The sequence below is a fragment of the Panthera pardus genome, unplaced genomic scaffold (genome assembly GCF_024362965.1).
Source record: "Panthera pardus isolate Hobbes unplaced genomic scaffold, ASM2436296v1 HiC_scaffold_10, whole genome shotgun sequence".
In the NCBI taxonomy this organism is placed as follows: domain Eukaryota; kingdom Metazoa; phylum Chordata; class Mammalia; order Carnivora; family Felidae; genus Panthera; species Panthera pardus.
In genome coordinates, this window is record NW_026526655.1 from 74,191,944 (window position 1) to 74,209,614 (window position 17,671).

Here is a 17,671-nt window from a genome sequence, read left to right on the forward strand (position 1 = left end):
CCCTTTCATATGCATAGTATCTTTCTTTCTCATGGAAGAAGGGCATGCTAACCCACTGTATGTAGTTAGTACAATGGGTTTTTATTGTTTTAATATGTTAATCTTGTTTTCCATTGAAATGCCAGTTACCATGATTGAATTTATATTCTATCTCCTTTCCTACCCCACCTCAAATAGCCAAGCATAAAAAAGTTTTTTAGTTTATTTAATTTAGAAGAACAGGCAAACAAAACAAAACAAAAAACAGTAATTCATTCGGTGTTGTTATAACTCAGACTTTTTTCCAGGTACCTGAAGAAAGAATTTATTTTTTCTTTCCTATAATTATGTTTTAGTATTGAGGGTTATTTTTTGTCAGGGTATATTTCTAGCAATTTGGTTAAATGTTGTAAATCAGTCAGAGTCTTTAAAAAATTTGTCCTGCCAAGACTGTGAAATACATTCCTACATATTCATTTTTGAATTGATGGACGGATGACAGGCAGTAAGGCAGCGGGATTGAGCACTAAGCGATTCTTGTGTCAGGCTTCAGAAATCTTAGCAGTCTGATCTGTAGCACATGAAAAGGAGTAGGAAAAGAGCAAAAACCAGAAATATGTATGAGAGTTTGGTTTTCAAACAGAAAATAGCAGCAAAGGACTATTTTTATTAAGAGGAACAGAAAACTAGTAAAGCTAGAGAGCTAGAACAATAGATGCCATTATGGGCAAATGAACTGATGGTTTTATATTTTATTGAAAAGTTACCTGTGATCTTACACCATGCCAAAATCTTACTGATTAGTTGAAAGATCATAAAAATGATTGAAAGTCTAGTAGCCTGGAGTTATGCGGGAAGAAAAGAAAAAGGCAAAGTAGGTTCTAATGATGATCTTCTAGTAAAAGGTGGTGTGGTTTGGCAGAAGGAGCATTGGTGTGGGAAGTGGAAGTCCCAGGCCTTACTCCGCAGCTACTCCAGGGTTCCATGTCTCTCCAGGCAAGTGGCTTCACCTCTTTGGTTCAGACTGTCCCCATCAGTAAAATGAAGGCATTGTATTGAGTTATTTCTAAGGTCCCCCCATCTCAAACTTTATGAAGGCTTCTCATCTACCAGGAATACAGGAGAAACGTACAAAGTATGTGAAATCAGCCTTGGTGACAAAAAATATACAGTATTTTTCAAGCTAGGGATGAAACAGTCATAAAACCTGGGACAATTCTATTCAATCTGTGATGTTGGCATTTGGGTGCAGCGCTTATCTTCTTTTCCTTCCCTTTACAAAGCCCATTGTATCTTGTTTATTCTTGGCGTTTTCAAAAAACAGCTGTAAAAAAAAAAAAAAGGAATGTAAATAGAAAAATTACACTTTTCCAAGTACACTTTCTTCTGGGGAGACCGCTGGTTTCCTCTCAGCCTGCCCTGCTTTTTCTCAAAACTTGTTTGCATGCCAATTTTGTGTTTCTTTGCAAACCTTGTTAGCGTTTTTGTAAAAAAGTGGAGGAATAAGGAAAAGAAAAAGACAGACAATTACAAAACTATTACTAACAAACTACCAGTAGTTAAAAGCAAAATAACACACAACTGCATTCCTCTCTGTACCTAAATCCTTCAAGCACCCACGGAATTAAGTAAATAATTAACTACTGCTTACCTGGGGAATGACAAAGAGGGCCTCAGGGTTTGGTAAGCAGGGCTAGATGATCTTCAAGATCCCATTTAGTCCAACTGAGAACAAACTGAGGGTTGATGGGGGGTGGGAGGGAGGGGAGGGTGGGTGATGGGTATTGAGGAGGGCACTTTTTGGGATGAGCACTGGGTGTTGGATGGAAACCAATTTGACAATAAACTTGATATATTGAAAAAAAAAAAAAAGATCCCATTTAGTCCATAGTTTTCATGACATGATTCCTGCCTTCAGGGAAATCACATTTAAAAAGTGGAGAAAAAGGGAAATTTACACTAAGCCATGGTGGTTCACTTGCAAATGACAAAAGCCATATTACAGACTAGCGTGTCCCTAAACACTGCCAGCATTTTCAAGTACGCTGTTTTTCCTAGGGAGTTCATTGATTTAGATGGTTTGGCTTTCCATTTGTTTGGGAGAGTGAACCATGTTCCAGAAACAAAACCATTAAGCAAAGGATAGCAAACAGCAAGCAAGGGATACAGTGGACAGTGACAAATCTATAATGGTATAACTGATTATTACATTTGTGAGAGAGAGAGAGAGAGAGAGAGAGAGAGTACGTGAGCGGGGGAGAGGGGCAGAGGGAGGAAGAGAGAGAGAGAGGACCTTAAACAGGTGTCACACTCAGCTCAAAGCCCAATGTGGGGCTCTCGGATTATGACCGAAGCCAAAATCAAGTTGGATGCTCAACTGGCTGAGCCACCCAGGCCCACCCCATTTACTCCTGAACGGAATTTGTATCCTTAGCAAAAGTTCAAAGGCATAAGTTTAGTAACATCATCAGCTAGCAGTTATTGGAAAACAGATCAAAGTTAATTGCCTTGAAGACCTTTGCTCATGTGAGCCCTACATCTTGGACAGAATACTTCAAAAGCATTTATTTTTTTAAAAATCTACTTGAGAAACCAGCTAGTAAACCAACTCTCTAGGTCAGGGAAAGGTGGGAGTCAACAACCTGGCAAAAAAAAAAAAAAAAAAAGAAAGAAAGAAAGAAAGAAAGAAAAAAAAAACAACCAAAAACAAAAACTACCTTGTCATCCCTGGTTCAGGGAGTAAAACCTTAAGTTTGTTTTCTGGAGTGAAGAGGGAAGGAAACATCAGTGTGTCAGTGTGTAACACGTACGGGATTTTTTTTTTTTTTTTTTCCAGGTGTATGAGTGAGACAAGTGTTTCACACAAACAAACTTTGCCCCTGTGATTGCTGTTATTGAGGGAGATGAAATGCAGCAGCATGAGAAAGACCTAGGGAATATTAACAATCTGCTTACAGGGAGCGAAAGCGTTGTCCTACACACTGATTAGGGCGTTGAATATCATATCATAGATAGGAGGGACAGATCGATACAATCTGGCTTTTCCTTCGTTCACTTTCTTAGCTTGTGGCTAGGAGCCAGTGATATATTTTCCTGTCTTTGTTCCTCACTCCACACGTGCTCTGGGAAGCAGCAGTTACGCTTTCCTTTCTTTGCTTAGCCACGCTCAGCGCTTCTCTGAGGTCCTAGCGAGAATTTTAATCAGTCCTGGCCAGTAATTACTGTCTCTCTCCAGATGCATCTCTTCTACAGACTTCATTTTTATGCTTCTCCAGTGTTGCCGAGGAGGGTGGTCCCGAAATCCTCCGCGGTACAGAGCCTGTCGGCTGAAGTTGAACCACCAGCAGGGAAGACGTGAAATGCTTCCTTTTCTCTTTCCACAAAATGACATATTTTTCCTTCCTCTTCTCTTTCCTGTAAAGTGGTGACATCTTTTTCTGACACCGCTAACCTACAACAGGTATTTCGGTGGTGACATACACTTGAGAGTTTCCCCTCCGTGACCCCAAGAATATTTAATAGTTTAGCCCTTCTACTCTGCATGTTTTCTACTTGGTCAAAACAAAACCAATCGGTTAGGGACAGTGGCCATTTTACCAATAGCTTTAAGGGGCATCCTTAAGCGTGCCAGTCGTTCCTGTATCACGCTCCTGAGTGCCCTGTCAAACGAGCATATGGAATAGCTTGAAGTAAAATTCTTAATTTCAGTAATTTTCATCGGCTCTGACTCCCCCCATGTCACTCCAGAAACCTCCACGTGACATCCGGTCAAGTGAGTTATCTGCTCCAAGAACCTTGTTTACTCACTTGATATCTATCCATTCAATTTTTACTAAACCAATATGTGGTTTAAGCCCATGAGGGGGATAAATATACATAAAATGAGGTTCTCATCCTAATAGGAGGAGGACGACGATTCACATAAGTGACTAGAATATATGGTGATGTGTCAAGGGCTGTGTGAATGAGGCAGATACTAAATTTTATAGGAGTTTAGCGGTAGTGAGATAGGCTGGCTGCTCTCATCAGGGAATACTTCACCAAGGAGGCAGGACATGAGCTTAGCTCTTAACAGTGGAGGAAGTTTCAACAAATAGAAATGAGGGGGAGGTTTTAGGAAGAGGGGACAGTTAAAATTATTTAATGTTTATTTATTTTTGAAAGAGAGAGCCAGAGCACGAGTGGGGCAGAGAAAGGGGGAGATGTCAGATATGACGCAGGTTCCAGGCTCTGAGCTATCAACACAGAGCCCGATGCTGGGCTCAAATTCACAAACTGTGAGATCACGACCTGAGCCAAAGTTGGATGCTCGACGGACTGAGCCACCCAGACACAGGAAGAGGGGAGAGTTTAAACAAAGATGCTGAGGTATAACAATGCTAGGTATATTCTCAGGAGGAAGGCTTTCACACCTTAGGGGCTCTAAATTTATTTGGATTAAAAGCTAAGATTGGAAAATTAGGTAAGAATTAGATTCTCACTGATTTTTAATGCCAGGCTAAGAAGTGTAAACTTTATTCAGTAGGCCTGAGGTATGACACAGTCAGACAGGAATAGTTGGGTTGGGGGAGACTGTACGTAGGGAGATCAGTTGCCTACCATTTTGTTGTGTTGTAGGCTGCTGGACCCAGGGCCCGAGCTTGGAAGAGGCAGGTAGGTGGTCAGATGTTAGACGTTAGACATTCTAGAGGCAGAAGTGACAAAACATGAGGTTCAATCAAGTAGAAAAAGAGAAGTCTGAAACAAAGTGACAGGCTGCATTCTGCCCTACAAGACTGGCTAGGTGAGTCTAATTTATAAAGTGTGTACATCTCAGAGCACTGAGGGGTCTATGCTGGGAGAAAGGAGCCCTAATTACACTTCTTCAATTCTGATGCATATCTTTTCCACAGTTTACATTTCTGATATTAGGATGCTTCTTATCGTCTATGGGTACATTTAACGTGGAAGTTTTCCTTGAAAAGTATAGTATTTCAATGGCAGTTGATGGCACTTTACCAGCACAGAAATAAAGTATAAAATGTATATTATTACCATATTAAGTTTTCCTTTCAAACTACCAAATTATTTCACACTCATTACAATTAAGCCAAACAATCCAGAAAACATAAATTACACATGGATATTGAAAACACAGTAACTATTATTCATCAAATGCCTACATTGCCCAGAGTAAAGAACCACCAGGAGAATAAATCAACTGCCAGAGCTTTGGGCAGGTTATGAATGCATTCATCAAATGCTTACTGAGCAGCTCTTATGAGAAAGTCACTCTTCCAAGTGCTAGCTGGAAGGATACAGAGATGAATGAGGAAAGAATTCTATCCTGGGGAGGGGGGGTGGAGAGGTGAGCTCACGACTTATTAAGGGAGAGGAGGAAATGTGATTCATCATAAGAGAGATCCCCAAAAATGTGTTTTGGATGCTCATATCTGCTTGGGGACGTCGGGCAACGCTTCGTGAAAGATAGGGTATTTAAGTCAGGCCTGGGAGGATGGGTTGGATTTCTACGGATAGAGCTGGTGTAGATAGATTCAGGTGAACAATGTGTTGTGAACAAAGGTAAGAAGTTGGAAAAAACCATGTGTATAGAAGGAACACAGCAGTCCAGGGTGGCTGGCGGGCCAATATGAGTAAACAGTATGAGTAATAATGGTTTCAGGAAGCATTTACTGAACAATACTAGGTTCTGTGTACTCTTGTGTTTTCCTTGGTGATGTGCAGTATAACTAGTCCCATTTTATAGGTGAGGACAATAGCACACAGATCAGTTCAGTAACTTGCCCAGGGGCCTAAGAGCTCAAGCCGAAAGGTTGGCCTTACTCCTTTCATAAGCACTGTACGTGTAAGGTCACACACAGGGATACACAGCTGTGAAAGGGTCCTGGATACAGGCCGAGGAAGGGGCCACAAACTATGTGAAGGACTCTGAAGCTTACTCTGTAGCTGATGTGATGGCATCCCTGGGTTTGAAATACTACGTTCTCACTGCTATGGTGTGTATAATGGAAGTGGACCAAAGTGGTTTTTAGAAATATGGTACCAGAAGAGTGTAGGTTGTGCATCAAATTCTAGCATCCTCTAGGGAACTTTAAAACCCTTAAATTCTTGTAAGACTACAATCTCATAGATCTTCCATTCCTTATGTCATTTATTCCATTCCTATGTCATTCCCATTCCATTCCTATTCCATTTCCTATGTCATTTATTTTGATCCACATAATGATGTGGCATTTCCCCCGGCATTGAGTCCATGGAGAAACGTACCCCAGATTGTCACTGACTTTGCCAAAGCCCTCAGACTGGTAGGTGGCAGAGCTGGGGAAGGAAACAAGATCTTCTGGAGCCTAAGTCATTGCTACTGTCCTTATTGGGTCCTCACTTACTTTTATCTTAACAATTTCCTCTGCAGTCAGAGGTGCAAATGGGCATATATATATATATATATATATAGTAATCGATAGGCTTGCTCAACACTGGAAATCAGTACTCTTAAGTAGATCATATCCTTGCTCAACAAGAAATGTGGACCACTTTCTGGCTGACACTGGCAGGACCATATGATCACGTGTTCGTCCAGAGAAGCAGTAGTTCCTGTATTTTTCCATCAGTGGGGAGGGAAAAACCCTAGCTGGCTGCCTCCAGAAGCTTAGCGTCCGGACTTCTTGGCAATTTCCCAAGGCTTTTGTTTTGGGAACTAGGCCAGCTGTCTACCTATCTTAGGTTAGATCATTCATTTCACAACCTTCTCCCCAGCCCCATCCAGGTGATTAGTAAAAAAGAATGATCAGTGCTTGGCTAAAGAGAAAGTATCATTGTTTCCAAATTCAGCATAATTCCTTGTCGTGAATTTGTGTATAAAATGTCAATACTTGTCACTTCACAGACCTTTCGCTGTGTTCTGAATCAGCACCCAGATCAAGGAGGGGCTGAATAACCACCTGCTCTTGAGATTGACCACACATTCCACTTTTAATATTGTTATACTTTCTTTAAATATAAGGAAGAATGGATGTGTATGCGTTTCCTAGGGCTGCCATGAGAAGTTACCACAAACTTAGCCGCTTAACTCAGACTTTTTTTTTTCTCTCTCACAGTTCTAGAAATTAGAAGTTTGAAATCAAGGTGTCATCAGGGCCATGTGTCCTCTGAGACTCTGGGCAGACCCTTCCTTTTCTCTTCACAGCTTCTGGTGGTGCCCTTTCATCCCTGGTGTCCCTTGACTTGCACCCACAAAGCTTAGAAATCCAAAATCTGTCTCTGCTACATTGTGTGATTCCTATGTGTCTCCCTTCAATATGATGTTTTCCTCTTATAAGGACACGGGTAATAATACTGGATTGGGGCCCACCCTAAATCTTCATCTTAACTTGATTACGTATGCAAAGACACTCTAATAAATAAGGTCACAGGTACCAAGGGTTAGGACTTCAACATTATTTTGGGGGGGAGACACAGTTCAGTCCCTGTGGTACTCTTCCTTTTATTATGATTTAATTATGTACAAATCAGACCACTGTATCTAGATTGTAAATTTCTTAGGGGAATGAACTGAGCTACAGTAGAGGAAATAATTGGTCCCTCTTTAGTAAATCCATAGTATTTTTTAGATCTATTTTTTTAAATTTTTTTTAACGTTTATTTACTATTGAGAGACAGAAAGAGACAGAGCATGAACATGGGAGAGGCAGAGAGAGGAGGAGACACAGAATCCAAAGCAGGGTCCAGGCTCTGAGCTGTGCCCGGGCACAGAGCCCGACGCGGGGCTTGAACTCACAAGCCACGAGATCATGACCTGAGCTGAAGTCGGACGCTTAACCAACTGAGCCAGCCAGGTGCCCCTTGAATTATTGTTTTAATTGCTATCATTCTGAGAGACTTTTTTCCCTATATGTCTGGATTCTGATCTCCATGAGGGCAAGGTCCTATCTGGCTCATCTTTATGTCCCCATAGTGTTAGAGCAATTTTGGGGAAGCAATATTGCATAGTGGTTAATGTTGTTATCATTGGAAATGTCTGCTGTGGATTTTAATCCTGACTGTCCTGGATATTCTTTGTGTAAGGTTAGGCAAGTATGTGAGCTTCATCTGAAAAATAATGATAAATATAATACTATTCTTATGATTTTTATGAGAGTAAACACTTCAGACATTGCCAAGATGTTACTATGATTATGTACTCAGTAAATGCTTGTAGGATTGAAGGATACCAAGCAGTCTACTTATAGTTCTGCCATGAAATTACTCTGTCTCTTCAGTGAGACTTACATTTTCCAGGGCTTAGTTGTTGTTTTTGTTGTTGTTGTTGTTGTTACCCCAAAATTAAGGGAGTTAGATGAGATGACTCTTAGGTTCCTTCCAGTCTAACATTCGGTAAATTCAGCTAGTATTTTCTTATGACTTCAAGGATATATATGTTTTTTCAGTTGTATATTTAATTGATTCTATATTGAAGATTCTAACTATGGATTTACCAAAGAAGGATGCGTTGTCATTGGTTTGTCTCCTGTGCTTACTACCTTGTACAGTGTCTGTCTGACTTTATTATTTCCATTAAATAATAGTTAGGAAAAATTTATAGATGCCCATTTTAGCCAGCTCTGTTCATAACTTTATGGACACAAGGAAATGACTAATACACTGTCCTTCCCTGTATTACATTTGGATCTCAGAGAAATTAAGATTTCATGTCTTTCCTTCTTTTTGTAAGTAGACAGGGATGGAAGTAAAATAGAGAATTCTGATATTCTAAGAGTTACCTTATTGTTCTTCTGTATTTCCTTCTGATGCACACGTACACACACACCCCATCTCTCTAGACTCTAAAAGCCAAAATGGAGAAGGTGAAGTACACTCCATTAAGTTGCTTCCTGCTAGCCTTTCTCTGCTGCCTCTCTTGCTATTGTCAAAAGCAAGTCCCTTACAGGCAGTAAGGTCAATCCAGGCAGCTCCAGGTGTTCAGTAGCTGTCTACTTAGGAAACTCCAAGGTGCACACTCCCTCCCAGAGTTGTTCTGCTTGGACTGGCTTATTTAACACCTTTATCCATTCAGTTAGGAATAGTTTGGGCCTCTCCAAGAGGCAATACTTGAGCTGAACTTTGAAGAGACAGAGGACAAGCCACCTGAAGATGGTGGGGAGAGCACTGTTTTGGGCATAGAGAAAAGTGAGTGCAAGAAGCCCTGAGGAGGAACTGCTTTCTGTTGGAGGGTCAGAAGAAAGGCAGTGTAACCAGGGTGTGGTATGATATGAGGTCATAGGATCTACCAGAATATACACAACCTCAAAGGGCAGGCTAAGGAGTTTGGATTTTATTCAAAGGCCAGGAGGAAATTACCTACCTAGCAAGTAGGTATTTTAGTCTTCCAAGTAGTATGCAAAATTCCAGTCCCAGACAGGTGTCTTGCTTTCTAAGAAGCTCCCTTCTACAGTTCTGAAACCCTTCCCCATTCTGTGGTGTGGCACTGCCTGCAGCCCCTGGGCGAGTTAAGAAAAAGCTGAGTACTGAGGGTGATGCAAGGTGTTCACTGAGGGAAAAAGAAGAAACACTGTCACTTGTTTACCTTGAATTTTGATGAAAGATCTGGGTTTTGAAATGGAGCTATGCGTGTGTGGTGGGGAAGGGGAGGGGTAATAGAAGGCTAATGAGAACTGAACTTGGCAGTTCTGCCATTTAGGAGGGGGTTTCAATAGGACGAACCGGTGCCCTTTACTTGCATAAAAATCAGTGGCTTGTGATTGTGTTCCTCTCCTTTACTACACTATGTTGTGGGGAGTCCAGCGGTCCTTCCTGAGGAAGAAGTTTAGTTGGTTGACAGAAAATGATAAAGAAATATGAAAGAATTCCCTAAATGGGTGCAAAATATCCCATTAAATAAAGCAAAATCGTAGGCTGTGAACAAACACCACACATCCAATAATTCTCATCAATAAGCTTAAACAGGTATGGTGACCTTGAAAATGCTAAGATATTATTATCAACAAAAGGTGATTGTCTTTTTAACATTCTCTGTGAATTGTTGGTATTTTTTTAAGTTGACCGACTAGTATAGGAATGCATATTTGTTATTAAAGGTTCAAAACACATAGACTAAATTTTGTAGGGCTTCTTTCATACCCCTCCTCCCTTGCCCCCACAGCACCTTCTCCAGCAGTAACCAGTATTCACAGGTTGGCATATGTTTGTGCACATCTACATAAATGATCTTTTTTTAAGGAACAAACATGGGATCCTATTATGCACATTATTCTTTTCTCTTGCTTTATTTCCCTTAAAGATCTTTATGCATGTACATATTTATTTTGTATTTTCTAATGGGTGCAGAATATTCCATGGAATTATCATCAGTTACTTAGACACTTCCCAATATATATACATTTAAAACTCCAATTTTTCATAATTACAAACGATGTCACAAGAAACATTTTTGTACTGTTTTCTGCATGTGTTAAGAGTACCTCTGTATGGTAAATTCTTAGTAGAATTCCTGGTGTGTATATTTTGATTCCAATACTGTCAAATTATTAATAAAGCTTTATTGATTTATATTCCTACAAAGTTCTAAGAGTCCACTTAACTGTAACGTAACCAGTACTAGGTATTATCCATTCTTATTTTTTGTTTATCTGGTGGGTAAAATTAGTGTCTAGTATTTCAAGTTTTACTTTCCTGATTGCTAACATGTTTGAATATCCTTTAATAAATGTGTCGATGCCTTGTATTTCTTCTGTAATCAATTGCGCATCACAAACAATTTCTTGGTATCTGCCATTTAGCTTTGACCTATGTTCATTATAGTTTTCATTGGACATAAATTTTTAATCTTTATGTTGCTAATGCTGTCTGGACTTTTATATTGTTAGGAAAACCATTCCCAACCTGATCTTACTATAATATTCTATATTTTCCACTACTATTTTATATATGTAAATTTTTTTTCTTACGTTTAACTTTTTAAACCATCTGGAATTTATTATTCATCGTAATAAAATACTATCACTTATTTTTTTTCCACATGGGTAGCAACCACATTTATTGAAGAGTCTATTCTTTTCCTAATGAAATTAATTGCTTTAATGATATAATACCTGAATATGCATGGATATGTTTGGGATTCTCTTTCCATTTGACAATATTCTATTTGTTAATATTCTTTTTATTGACCTATTCTATTTGATGGTGTTAACTCCTATGATATTTTTTGATACTCAGGTACGATAGTTTTCTCAATTCCCATACTTACCTACCACTATTATTTTCAAATTCTTCTCCGCTAGTCTTGTGTACTTTCTTGTTCAGAGGAGTGTAAGAACATATATAAAATGTTATAAACAAACAAGCTAACAAAACCTGTGGGGATTTTGATGTGCAGTACATTGAATACTTTAGGAAATTTACAGATATCTTTATAAGAAGGACTCTTCTCATATAGGAACATGGTATTTCTTTTCCTTAGTCTGGATTTTATAATGTTCTTCATAAAATCTTAAACATGCTAGGTTCATTCCTATTTTATGGTTTTTGGCTCTTTTGATAATGTTTCTCTCCCCCGTTATTTCAGTTCTTTTCATCCATTGCTGCAGTATGATAAATTCATTTCTCTTTATATGGTATCCTTTGAAACTCACACTTAAGAAAACCGTCTACTGAGTCTACTTTTCAGTGGCTTGCAGATTGTCATGGATATTCTAGTTATGCAACCATATCACCAATAAAGATTATAGTTTCTCTCTCTCTCTCGCACACACACTCATCTATGTATACACACATATGTATATATTATCTATTTGTAAATATTTTATCTTCTTGCCCACATGCTTAAGGTCCTATTCTTTGACTCAAATGGATCTGAATGAACTCATTTCAGTGAATTACCCCTATGTTCAAATGGAAACCACATACTTTACTGAAGTAATTTTTATTAGGTGTAGCTGATACTTTTCACCTATTTTATGGTTGTTAGAATAAAAAACAATACATATTTTGACCTTTATGTTTAAACGTGTTGGTCATACCCCAAATGCTTTATTAATGAAGCAACTTTAAAAGAAAAAAAAATAGCTACTTTTTTTTTAAGATAATAATCCTCAAGCAAGGAAAATATTCTGGTAATTAGGTGGCCAATTTATTTCTCTTAGAGACTTTATATTTCTGAGAAAGGCATCTTCATATCAGAGAATGACTTCTTTAGGATGAAAATGTACTTCAGTTTGCTTAAAGCATCTTCATCTTTCTCTTAATAAATTCATGGGGAAAAAAAAGTAGTTTAAAAACTTTTTTCAGCAAATCCAGAATTACGGATCCTTGGGCTACTGATCACTCGTTACTTTGTGTTCACGCTTAAAGAGTCTTTACTATTGTTACAGGAGCAACGGCACCAACAGACAGACCCCAGTCAGGCAGGCCTCCCATACAGAAAATGCCCTTCTGCAAAAAGGTTGGAAGGGCCTTGTTCTGATTGGTCAATACTGACAGGCAATTCAGGAAGCTCATTGGTGTGGTTTGGAGCCGGGGTCTCCCATTTTAAGTCTGGCTTGTATATAAGGCTGCATTGTGGCCCCTTTCTGGTTCTGTCCCGGAGGAGAAACAGTTTCACAGGAGTAGGCAACAGAAAGCGCCTCAGGTACACAATGTTTTTCATTTGGGGCTTGTCCCCATGAACCCTAACTATCTCACTGTTAGTGTTTTTCCCTCCAAAAGAGAGCCATGTCTGTGAATACCGGGAAACTCATTTGCGGACTGACACTTTCTTAACGAGTGACTTAACAGGCTATTATTTTTCACACAGTATGTGTTGTGATTCGTTTCTCTGTTCTATCAGCCTGTAGCTTTCGTTTTTTAAGCCAAGGAAACCATGTGGTATGAGGAGGAACACAGTACAAAGCAAATAAAGATGGAGCTACTGTGGTTCAAGTCAGGGCTGGAAATTCCAGAAGCTGGCACACCTTTCTCCTCCGGGTAACTCAAGGATCTTCTTACTGAAGAAGAGGAGTATTCTTCTTACTGTATTCTGAGGAGTACAGTCTTAAAAGTATTGTAGGGGAGTGCCTGGGTGGCTCAGTTGGTTGAGCTCGGACTTTTGCTTTCAGCTCGGGTCATGGTCCCGGAGTCCTGGGATCCAACCTTGCGTTGGGCTCTGCGCTGAGTGTGGAACCTGCTTGAGAGTCTTTCTCTCTTCCTCTGCCCCTCCCTCCCTTGCATGCGCGCACACGTGCTCTCTCTTGTGCGCGCTCTCTCTCAAATTAAATAAATAACTAAAATAACTAAAATAATTTGTAGAGACTGTGTCCTGAAGACTTAAGTCCTTCGTACCTACAAAGCATTTTGTATAGATGTATTGACACACCCACAGAGATCCGGGATAAAACCTACACACATAGGTATCACCTCAAAGTGGCCCACATACAACTTTATACCTTTGACATGGACCTTCTTAGAGACCCATCTTTGGCATATTCCCATCATGCTCAGAGCACGCTCCCTAAACCTGAAGTAGGTAAAATGATGTAAATAAATTTTTTTAAAAAGCAGTTAATTATGTTTCTATGCGATAAATGCACAAAATGAATGCACAAAGATAATCTGTTTTTACATTTGAAATAAGGCTTGAAATTATCTTACTGAATGGATTCATGAACAACTGATCTAGATAATCTGTTTAGGACCCTAGATGAATTCAGCAGCTAAATCTCTTAGGTGGTACTATAGTCTACCCATAGCTTCATGACTGGTTGGATTAAGCTTTAATAGGTCAGAAAATTTCCTTGTACTTGTAATAAAACATAATGGATATGATCTATTGTTAACTATTATTTATATTAGATTTAAAGTCTTGCGTGTGTGTGTGTGTGTGGTTTGAAATAAGTACGTCACAACTTGAAGCTAATATTTGGTTTGTATCCACATTAGGGTTTCTAATATAGGGACTTCATGATCTCTGTTTCTATTATTTCCCTTTCTTGAGCTTGTTATTTTTCAGAGCCAGCCCTGATTGTTGTTTACCTTTTTCTGAAGAAGGAGAATTCCCTTTAAGCAACTCTCTCAGAATCCCAGGGACCCACACAGAGTTTTTGAGGAAGATAGAGACACCCATCCACCCAGTCCAATCACACAAATAGGTGAGAAATAGGACAAACCAGTTGTCACTGTTAGTCAGCTCTCAGATATGAGAGTAGCCCTACCAAATTAAATTCACCTTACATAAACTCAAACATAAAAGACTCAAATATTGTCTGTGTGACTATAACCTGTGTCTATGTCAGTGCAAGTAGCCAAATAAGGGCTTCCTGTGTAAATGAAGGCAAAACGCAAAAATAAAACAAATAAGCAAAACCAAACACCAAACCAAAACAAAACCCTATGGTTTTCCAGGAAGCAAATGAAGACTTCTTGTGCAAATAAAGGCAAACAGCCAAAATAAAATAAACCCAACAACTGTCTTAAAACCTGAAGGACACAAAGGAATTCTTGGGTTTTTCTTTTTTTTCTTTTTTTTTTTTTTTTTTTGAGCAGCCATTTCCTTCTGTCCCATATCTACTCTAATGAATAGATGAATTAGGGGTAACGGAAACCCAGAAATTTCTGACGTTGGCTCTGACAGTGTTTTGCAAGCATTGCAAAATGGTACAGGACAGCAAGGTTTTCACATGTACTCTGGCCTTTAGACTGCTCACCCTTGCTGCATATATGAGCATTTGGTAGTAGATAAGGCATTTCATAGGGAATTAAAGTAATTTCCTTTGAAGTTTTTCCTTTTGAATTCTTATTACTTAAAATTCAATAATAATACTCTACTTTGAACCAAGTGCTATGCATGGACTATTTTATCTGTCCTTCCCTACAAATTTTTATTTTAGGTATGTAAAAACTGTGGTTTAGAGAGTGTATTAGTCAGCTTGGACCAATACTGTAATAACAAATACCACAGACCGGGTGGCTTAAACAATAGAAATTTATTACAGTTCTAGAGGGTGGAAAGTCAAAGATCAAGGTGCCCATAGATTGGGTTCCTGGTGAGAGCTCTCTTTCCTCTCTTTCTGGCTTGCAGACGGCTACCCCCTCCCTATGTTTTCACATGGCAGAGAGACAAGAGAGCAAGCTAGCAGGCACTAGCTCTCTGATGTCTTTTCTTATCAAGACATCAATTCTATTGGATCATGACTCCACCTTAGGACGTCATTTAATTTTAATTACCTCCTTAATTATAGGTCCTGTTTCCAAATACAGTCACACTGGGGTTTGGAGCTTCAGCATATGAGTATAGTGGGGCACAATTCAGTCCATAGCAGAAAGAATAAATGACTTTTCCAAGGTCAAATGCTACTTGCAGAGCCAGGATTTGAATCCAAAAAGTTAGGCTCTGAAACCGCTGTTGTTAACCTTCTTATAGCTGTCTATGAGTTTAATGGGTGTTACGGAATTGGCCAAGTTTGCCTTCTAGACCCTCCTGACTTTCTATGTTCCGTCCTCTAGGTATATACCCTTCTCAGAGGCCTCTATCACATCTTGCCCATGTTCCAGCTCCTCAGGGTTCAATTCATTTGTACTAAAACTTAACTCAATCCATGAGTATTTGCATAGTTATGAAAAAATGCCTCGAATAAGAATGTCCCCCCCCCAATAATGGGATGTTAGCTTTCTGAGTAGACGACAGACATATATATATTTTTAAGCTTATTTATTTTGAGAGAGAGAAGGAGATAGATGAGAGAGAGAGAGAGAGAGAGAGAGAGAGAGAGAGAGAGAGAGAAATGGGAGAGGGAAAGGAAAGCGGAAGGGAGGGAACATGAGTGGGGGAGGGACAGAGAGCACAGAGCCTGATGCAGAGCTCCAACTCCATGAGATCCTGACCTGAGCTGAAACCAAAATTCAGGTAGTTAACTGACTGAGACACCCTGGTGCCCCATGACAGACATATTTTAAAAGATATTCTTTCTGTATCTCTCAGATTTCTCTTTATGTAAGATTGTGGCTCTTTGGACTATGGGTCCATAATACAAGAATTTTCTACCAGTTTAGTTTTTCTTCTTTGGTGCTTTAGATGAATATTAATTCATTTTTGTTAAATATCTACTTCCCTCCCCTTTTTGTTAACAAACATTGCTTGAATGCTTTCTATACATAGGACACGAGTATACATTTAAAGATACAAATTGGCTCTTACTTTCCAGGTGTAATCTAAATATCATATGTTAAGTTCAAAAGAAAGATCTGAAAAAAATGATATGACATTTCAGAGAATAAAGTTAGATAAGAACTGGACTTTTTAAAAGTTTTATTTTATTTTATTTTGTGGACAATGAGGCAATTTTGAAATCTTTTGAGTAGGTAGATAGATTGATCTGATTTATTTTCTGAATCAGCTTTATAAAATAAAGGGGAGGATGAAGAGGAAGAGAGTTCAGAATAGTGTAATTACTCTGAGGTAAATTCTATAGAACAAATAAATTGTAAATAGTAGAACACCTTTGTGAATCAAGGGTTTGAGGCTTGAAGTCATATTTGTATGAAAATATTAGTATTTCTCCACATTTTATCACAAAGGCTATTTTTGATGGAGGATGTTATTAAAAATATTTAATAACTGGTATGACACAAGACTTTGACAATCAGAGAAGGGAACTGGCCAATCAAAATAGGCCAGGTCCTAAATATATAATTAACAAGACTGACCAATCTGGTATATACTGACTGAATGTCAGCTCTGCCTTTGTCTCTGGTTGCACAGCAATGGATCTTATTATTTGAAAGATTCTCCTTCTTAAACAAATGTCATAAAATAAGTAAAGCTTTTTTTTCTAATTTCTTAATTTAATAATAAACTTCTATAATTTATATTAGCTAAGGTCAGCATAACAAATTAAATTGATACAATTTTGGCATCCATCTGTAATGCTTCGTTGTCATTTTGCTATATGGCCTTATATCAGGCAAGTGTATAATTTCCATTTGGCATTTTGAAATATGAAAATATTTACTTAACTTTATAAAATTCTGAGGGGGCAGGTGCACTGCTGTCCTCAATTAATAGTGTTGATTTAAGTCATGTACCTCATAGCCTGGAGATGTTTTAAAATCTGTCTCTCTCTCTCTCTCTCTCACACACACACACACACACACACACACACACCACATAAATGTCTTCATAACTGACACATTCTTTAGTTGTCAAAGTCTCTACCACTCTCTTTTGTTTTACACATTTATGTTATATTATTTTACCCATCTGGGCCCTGAAGGCAAATGCAGTTGTAATACCTGATTTAGATATTTTTATGTTTTTAGAAACATCGTTTTGTTCAAGATTTTACCCTTTATATTTGGCAGCTTCTGTTCGGCCTGGATTTACCTTGACCTCCATTTTAGTTCAAAACTTTCTAACTCCTTTACATCCTACTACTGACCTTCACAATTATTTTGAAAATCACAGTTGACTTTTTCTAGTAGGTAAAACTTCTTTTTTTGGTTTTTGTTTTGATTCTTTTCTCTACTTACATCCCCGCTCCTCCTCTGAAACCAGTTGTCTCAAAACTACAGGTCTCAAACCCCCACCAAAAAAAGTATCTGTGATCTTGAGTACTTCATGATGGCGTCCTTGACCCATATTCATGCCGGGACCAACAAGAAACATTCTTGCGCCACCTTGGTTTGCCTGATAACTTCCTGTTCTTTCCATTATTCCCCGAGGACCATA

At 38.7% G+C, this 17,671-nt stretch overlaps 1 protein-coding gene across 4 annotated transcripts in view; it reads left to right on the plus strand.

The window, feature by feature from the left end:
* The window catches only part of CYTIP (cytohesin 1 interacting protein), a 76,439-nt gene that overhangs the window by 25,004 nt on the left and 33,764 nt on the right, over positions 1-17,671 (plus strand). The window lies entirely within an intron of this gene.